Genomic DNA, 7,862 nt, shown 5'->3' with positions numbered 1-7,862 from the left:
TCTTTGCCTCATCTTAGGGGGTTGTCTTTTATCCTGGACAACGAGGAATCCTGGAGGATTATAAGCAGGGGAATGACGTGATCAGACTTGCGCCTTCGAAAGTCTACACTGGTAGCTGTGGGAGAGGTTGGATTAGAGGAGGGATAAAATTGGGGGATGGATTTTGGAGATGAGACAGATGAGGTCAGGAAGGGGTGGACAAGGGCGATGAAGAGGAGCTAGGAGAGACATCAGTTCCCAAAGGGCAGGAGGGCTGGATTTTAATGAAATATTATCTTAGAAGAATCAGTTAATTAGCTCTTGATCTCTGTGGCTTTGATTTCCTCCTTTTGCTGACTCGCTCCTTTTCCACTGCATCTTGGAATTCCCAGGCTCCACTGTGGGGAGGAGATATTACTTTACCTCTAATTGCTCTGCTGGAAGCCTATTCCTCAATCCATTCCCACCCTGCGTTCCATCATTGCTTGGCCATAGACCCTTTGAGGATAAGACTTGGCTTTAGTAAAGTCCAAGCCACAGAGGGGGGTTCACTGAACAGCCTACAAATTTGGTTACCCATCTTCCTTTGTGGGGGCCTTTGAGGACACCCACATTTCCTTCCTGGGAGAGATACCAAGAGACAATGCCAGGGTTCAACACAGAGCCTTACATGTATGGACACTCCAAAAATGTTAGGTGAGTGGATAGGTGGGATGACTGGAGGGGTAGATGCATAGGTGAATGGAAAGATGAATGGATGGTGAGTAGGTGGGTGAGTGCCGGGTAGATGCAAGGAAGAATGGACAGATAGGTGATGAGTGAGGAGGTAAGTGGGTAGATTGGTGGATGAATGAATAGATCTATGGGTAGGTAGAAAGATGGTATAGGTGGGTGGATGGATGAAGAGATAGGTAGGTCAATGAATGAGTGGAAAGATGAATAGTGATGGAATGTGTGAAACGAATGGAAAGAAAGATGAATGAGTGAGTGGGTGAGTTCATGGGCTGATGTGAGTGGGTGAATGGATTGGTGGGTGTATAGTTGGACATTTGGGAGGCTGAGTGGATTGTTGGGTTAATGGGTAGGTTAAGGGTAAGTGAATGGATAGAGGGATGGACACATGTTGGATCAGTCAGAAAACCAGGGTCACTCATTTACCAGGAACCTGTGCCAGGAAACCCAGGGCTCCATGAAGGCAGCTGAGATTAGAACAGGTACTAGAATCAGACATTTGTCCACTGAAGAATCGCCCATCAGCTTGCAGGTCTTGTTCATGTTAGGATATTCAGTCCAAGGGTGAGAGCTAGAAATAAACTTTAATGAGGTCAGATCCGTGCAAAGCATTTAGTTCAATACGTGGTACATAGTAAGTGCTCAGTGAATGCTGATCGCTATTATTGTGGTTGTTGGTTTTGCTATGATTGTTATATATTAATGAGTATCTACTAGTGTCTGACATGATGGGAAGCACTTTATATGCATTATCTCATTAGTACCCCCCAGCAACCCTTTGAAGTAGAGTCTCTCATTATCCCCATTTTACTGATGAGTATGATTATGATTATTGAGTGTGACAAAAGAGGAATGAGCAAGAAGACTAGAGTCCAAGTGGATGGAAAAATCCCTGTGGCTGCTGGAGCAGTCGTCCTGCTTGATACCCATTCAGAGATGTCAATGATTCCCCTTGGAGCCTTCGGGTACCCCCATAATCACTGTCATAAAGCAATTACTACTACCCAGGGGTCCGTGGGAGAGATGGAAGGGGGCATTAATTAGCCTTGCTCAGAGTCCATATCTGCTGAGAAATCTGAGGATGATACCCAGTGGGATAATAAATAAATGATGGCTGGCATTATGGAGTCCAAGGGAAAAAAAATCTGATTTCAAATGGACACATCTCTTGCCAGCATAGTTTGAGGGGGAGGGATTTCATTTGTATTTACATGGACAAATTGGGCAATTTGACTTCAATCAGCCTCAGAGAAAAATGTGTCTGAGCAGAAGATGGTTTGTGAGCGTATTGGCCAGGAAATCAGTGACCTGGAGCTGGTGCCAGGCTGCCCACTTTTCAGCTGACCACTGGACTGCTGGTTCCCCTTTTAGTTTTCCCATCTGTAAAATGAGATGGTTATACTTGAACTCTAACTGGAGGGGCTCTTCTTTATAGAACATTCTGAATTTTATTACTCTTTTTGTCCTGTTTCCTCTAGGTACATTTTTTTCTTGAGGAGATAGTAAACATCTGGTCAGTGGAGGGTGGGTCGTATTAGTTGGGCTATTTTGCATACATAAATGACAAACATAATAAAACAGGTGGCATTGGGGGAAGTACAAACTAATTGACCAATGAAACAGAAGAGTAAGCTCAGGGACCATCATGTGACAAAGGTGGTCCCACAAGTCAATGGGGAAAGGACAGGTTGTTTTATAGATAGGTTCTAGAAAACTAACTATAGGAAAAATTTAAGTTGGATCCCTACCTAACAGCATATATGTATACAGGATTGTTTAAAGACATAAGGGTAAAAGATAAAAATAAAATATTAATAGAAGAAAATTTTTGCAATTTGGGGGCAAGGGAGTTCTCCTTAAATGAAACATTAAAAAGACAAACCATAGAGCCAAAAATAAATTATTTTAATTACATCAAAAGTGAGTATTTCTGGGAAGTGGATTTGGCTCAACTGTTAGAGCATCCGCCTACCATATAGGAGGTGCAGGGTTCAAACCCAGGGCCTCCTGGCCCATGTGGTGAGCTGACCCACGCACAGTGCTGATGTGCATAAGGAGTGCCGTGCCATGCAGGGGTGTCCCCCATGTAGAGGAGCCCCATGCACAAGGAGTGTGCCCCACAAGGAGAGCTGCCCTGCACAAGAAAAGCACAGCCTGCCCAAGAGTGGCACTGCACACCCGGAGAGCTGATGCAGCAAGATGAAGCAACAAAAAGAAACACAGATTTCTGCTGCTGCTGACAAGAATGCAAGACACAGAAGAACACACAGTGAATGGACACAGAGAGCAGACAATGGGGGGTAAGGGAAGAGAAATAAATCTTTAAAAAGAAAAAGTGAGTATTTCTGCTTGTCAAAGGACATCATGAACAAAGTCAATAGACAGGTGACATAATGGAAGAAGATATTTGCAACATCTAACAAAAGACTTAACACCCAGATTATACAAAGAAATCCTGCAAATAATGAAGAAAAAACCCTGCAGCTCCAGTAGAAAAATGGATGCTGGGTGTGAACAGGCAATTTATAGAAGAGGAGAACAAACAGCATATGAAGAGAATCTCCCACTCATTAGTAATCAGAGAAATGCAAATTTACATACATTGAGATGCTACTTTGCACCTGTTAGACTGCCAAAACTTAGATATCTGGTTTAATGTCAAGTGCCGGCAGGGATACGGGAATATAGGAATTCCCAAGCAGCTGGTGGGATGCAGCCGGGAGCAGACATTTGCAGAGAGATCCGGGTGTACTTAGTCAAACTAAGTACATATGCACCCTATGACGCAGCAATTCTAAACTTGGAGAAAATAACTTTTAAAATTACGACACGGTCCGTGAGCAGACATGGAGGAGGACGCTCGTGGACACATTTGTTGGGGTGGTGGAAACTGGAGGTTTTCTGGGTAAACGTGGTGGGGAGTAGACAGGGAAGAGGTAAGGAATCTCACTGTGGAAACTGCGCAGCTGTTAGGAGCCGTGGACTGGTGTACCAGAGCAGCATGGATGGATCTTAGAGAAATGTAGGAAACAGAATGAGATCTATTACACAAACCACATGTGCTGAAGGCGGTGAGAAGTGGACAGGTTTAAAATGCACACGAAACACCCCAACACATTTCTCAAGAACTCATACAACCAGAACTAATACACAGTAAGCACGTGACACTGGTTGCCTCTGGGGTGGGGTGGGGGGGGTAGTGGGAGGGCATGGGAAGTAACGAAGTTAATCAAACGATAGAGAAGAGAAGCAATGTCCAGTTTTCTGTCCTGTTCCTGGCCTTGGCCAGCCCTGGTGAGGTCACCAGCCCTGACCTCAACGCTGTGCTCATAGTAGATGTTCAGCAAACATTTGGAAAGATTTCATGACTCAGTAAAGGAATTGCTGGATGAGGACTTTGCCAGAAGGCTGCTCTCGTATTCGGAATGCCCACTGCTTTTGGAATCAGAGATTCAAATCCCGGTCATGACAGCCGCTTTCTAGCAAGACATTGAGCAACATTCCTTCTCTCTGAGCCTCAGCCTCCTCTTCTGTAAGTAATCTCATTTGTCATAAACAGTGAGCAGGTTCTTTGCAGCAGGTGCTCAGCAAATATTTATCCCCCCTCCTTGGCCCCATGGAGCAGAGAAGGAAGGTATCATATTAGATGTACCCAGAAGCTGAATTCTGCAGCGGCGCTCGGAAGGTTCACCCTTAACGTCACTTTCCCCCTGTTGTCACGAACACTTGCTTTGGCAATGCCCAGGCCTCTGGGAGGAGGCTCCCTTCAGCACCTGAGTGGAGCAGGGGTCACCCGAGAAACATGCCTGACCCTTGGGACGCCTCTGATTCCACTCTGTCTCTCACGCCCATTTCCGATCCGTCAGAATATCCTGACAGCGCCACCTTCCGAATATGTTCCGAGTCTGAGCACTTCTCCCACCTCCACTGCCCCTAGCCTTTCTCCCTCCCCCATCCCTGGACAACTGCAGCCTCTTCACAGGTCTCCCCACTCTCACCCTTGCCCCCTCCTGCCTGTTCTCCAGAGTGATCCTGAGTCAAATCGAAGTCACTCTGTTCAAAACCTCCAATGACTCCCACCTACTTAACTCAGAGTAAACCCCAAAGGCTTTGCCATATGCCTGCAGGAGCCTGTGTGGTCTGCTCCGCACCTACCTCACCTCTCTCCCTCCAGCTCCCTCTGTGTGCCTTGCTGTTTCTTCAACATGGCTCATCTCCCTCCCCAGGACATTTGCACTTGCTGTTCGCTCTCCTGGAATGCCCTTCTCCCATTCTTCCAATGGCCAGTCCCTTCTTATCTTCCAAATCTCTGCCCAGATGTGACCTGCCCAGACAGGCTCTCCTGGCCACCCTCATTTAGTCTTCCTTCAGCCCATCCTCATGTTCATTTCCTTTATACCATTCACCACAACCTGACATTTTCTCCTCTTTAAAAACCTGCTCTTTTAGTTGCCTGTCTCCCCCCACTGGTCTACAAACTCAGGGAGAGGCAGGGCCAACTTAGGACATCGGGGCCTCATCAACCCTGGTCAGGAGTTTAGATTTTTGTCTAACGCACGGGGAAGTCCTTGGAAGGTTCTAAGCAGCTGAGAGAAATGTTCGGATAGTTGAAAAGTAAAGATCCCTCCGGCTGCTTTGGGCAGAATGGACTGGAGGAGGCAAGGGTGGGAGCAGGGGACCTGGGAGGAGGCTCAGGGAGAGAGGATGGTGCTTTGGGCCCAGACCATGATGATGGAGGTGGTAAGTGGGCAGGTGAAAAGAAATGTAATAATATCATGTGCAACTCTATGGAAACAAGTCCCTTAAGTTTCTGAAATGAAGAAAATAAGGATCAAAGGGGATGGACCTTACTTTAGATTTCCCTCTAGGGCAGGGACTCGTCACTGTGTGTCCCCCTGGCAAATATGAGTTTGAAAGAATAAATGAGATGTGGGGCCCACCAATGGCATCCTTAGGGAAGCTATGCCCACCTCTCTAGGGCTCATGATTGATTTATGGAATTATTTGAGGGATTCTGTCTCTCCTACTGGACAAGGTTTTCTTCAGTAGGCCAGGCACATATCAATATCAGTGAATTAATAAATGCATGCATGAATGAATGAATCACCAGCGTATAGAAAACAGTTCACCCTCTCTTCCCCTCACCTTGCATTATCATCTTAATAGTTACCACCAACTAACACACGGCATATTTATTTTGATGTGCTCATTGTCCATCTTCCTCTATTAGAATCTAGAATTCTTTTCTGGACTTAGATTTTAGAATCCAGGAAGGAAACGCGATGAAAGCGAGGGCTACTTAAAATTGCAACCAGCCCACCCCGACCGACTCTCTCCCCTCCCCCCCATCCCCTGCTTTTTTATTCCCCACCTCTTATTCTGGCAGACTCTGTTTCACTTTCGTGTGTATGGGCTATCTCCTGGCAGCTCCACGAGGGCCGGATGTTTGTGTTTGGTTCACAGCTGGGAGCGCCTTGCACACAGTAGGCACTCAGCCCAGGCTGTAGATGGGTGGAAGGAACGGGCACTTGCAAGGCAGGCGCTCGATGTAGCCCAGGCAGGAAGGGCCGGGTAGCCTGGCGCGTGTCCTCCGCGCCAACGCCGGGCCGGCCCCCGGCCTCCCCAGCAGGCTGGGCCGGGCAGGCAGGAGTTAAGCGGCGCGCGCGCGTCCCGCCCGCAGGTGGCGCCGTCCGGCCTCGGTGCCCGACGCCCGGCGCTCCGAAGTGCGGGACAGAATCGCCGCGAGCGCGGAGCCGAAGCTCAGCCCCGACTTGTTGATCTCGCCCAGGCAGCCGCCGCGGCCGCGGGCGCAGGAGGCGGTGGAGGAGGAGGCGCCGAGCGAGCGCCGGCTTGCCACCCGCACCTCCCGCGCCCGCCCGCGCCCCCCGCCTCCGAGAGCGCGCCCGCGCCCCGCGGCGCCCGCAACCCGGGCGCTTCGCCTGCCCGGCCGGCGTAGGCCCGGCTCAGCCCGGCCCCGGGACCGCCGCTGCCCGCGGGCGGGGGCGCCCGGGCCGCCGGGGCGATGCGCGGTCCCTGGCCCCGGGAGGTGGCCAGCCTGGGGGTGAGTATTGGGGCGCGCGACCCGCTGCGGGGGCGCCGGGGGACCCCGGCGGGGGGCTCGCCTGTCGCGGCTCGGCCCTGTCGGTCTAACCCGGCTCCGCAGCTCCAGGATGGGAGCGGGGGACGTGTGGGAGGGGGTGGAGGTGGCGAGCAGCGGCTGGGCCCTGGGGAGGCGCGCGATCCCCATTCCGGGGCGAGGGGCGAGGCGCGAGGACGTGCACTCCCTAGACTGAGGGGCTCAAGGGACACCCCCCGCCCCCCGCGTGAGGCGGGAGGAGGGCACGTTTTGAAAAGGCCAGAAAATTCAGCCCCTTTCCCCGCCTCCCCCCCCCCCCCCCTTCCCTTTCAAGCCCAAGGAAAGGCGCAGAACCCGGAGTTATAAAAAGCCATCGCAGGAGAGGAGCGAGGAGGAGGAGGAGAGAGAGGAAGAGGAGGAGGAGAAGGGGGCGGGGAAGGAGCAAGGGAGGACCGAGCCGGCGGCTCCCGGGGACTCTTCGTGGCCCTCCTGCGCGGGGCGGGGGGCGCAGGGGGCGCAGCGGGGATCGGCTCGGAGCTCGGCTGGGCGTCTTCGGGGCTTACCTCGTCGCCAGGGCGACCTCGAGGCGGGGGTGCTGTTCTCGTGGTTTGGGGAGAGGGGTCGCACCAGGACAGAGGGGCTGTCGTGAACACCCCGTCCGTGGTGACCTCCTACAGGTGGGCCCCTGGAATTCCCCAGAATCCTCCCAAATCTTTTAGGGTTGAGAAAAAATCGGACCCACCGCCCTTCCCCCGCCTCCGAACCCCACATCCTGAAAATCTCGGAGCGGGGGAGAGAAAAAAATGAGAACGCTTAAAAAAAAAAAAAAAGTTTTCCATGCAGTCGCCCTCCGTCCGCAGTGAAGGGCCAGGGTCGCGAACTCGACGGGAAGATCCGAGGAGCAGCGAGTTTCAGCACTCGAAGGGGCAGACAGCGCCCCGGGTGGCTGGGCCGGGCCTGGGCCGGGGAAGTCCGGGGTGGGGCCTTCTGGGCCCCAGGGGCGCCTCTTTGGGGCCTCTCCCCGCCCCGGAGGGCGGCCCCCTCCCTCCGTCCCTGGGGGGGGGGCGGGCTTCAG

At 51.8% G+C, this 7,862-nt stretch overlaps 1 protein-coding gene across 1 annotated transcript in view; it reads left to right on the top strand.

Annotated features, from left to right (window-relative positions):
- The first annotated feature begins 7,151 nt into the window (after nucleotides 1-7,151).
- KCNB1 (potassium voltage-gated channel subfamily B member 1) overlaps nucleotides 7,152-7,862 on the top strand; it is a 97,692-nt gene continuing 96,981 nt past the window's right edge. The window contains exon 1 of the mRNA XM_058287204.2: nucleotides 7,152-7,464. The gene's annotated coding sequence lies outside the window, so the exon portion shown is untranslated. The remainder of the gene's footprint in view (nucleotides 7,465-7,862) is intronic.

The sequence above is a fragment of the Dasypus novemcinctus genome, chromosome 24, assembly GCF_030445035.2.
Source record: "Dasypus novemcinctus isolate mDasNov1 chromosome 24, mDasNov1.1.hap2, whole genome shotgun sequence".
Classification (NCBI taxonomy): Eukaryota; Metazoa; Chordata; class Mammalia; order Cingulata; family Dasypodidae; genus Dasypus; species Dasypus novemcinctus.
This window is presented reverse-complemented; position numbering and strand designations above follow the sequence as displayed.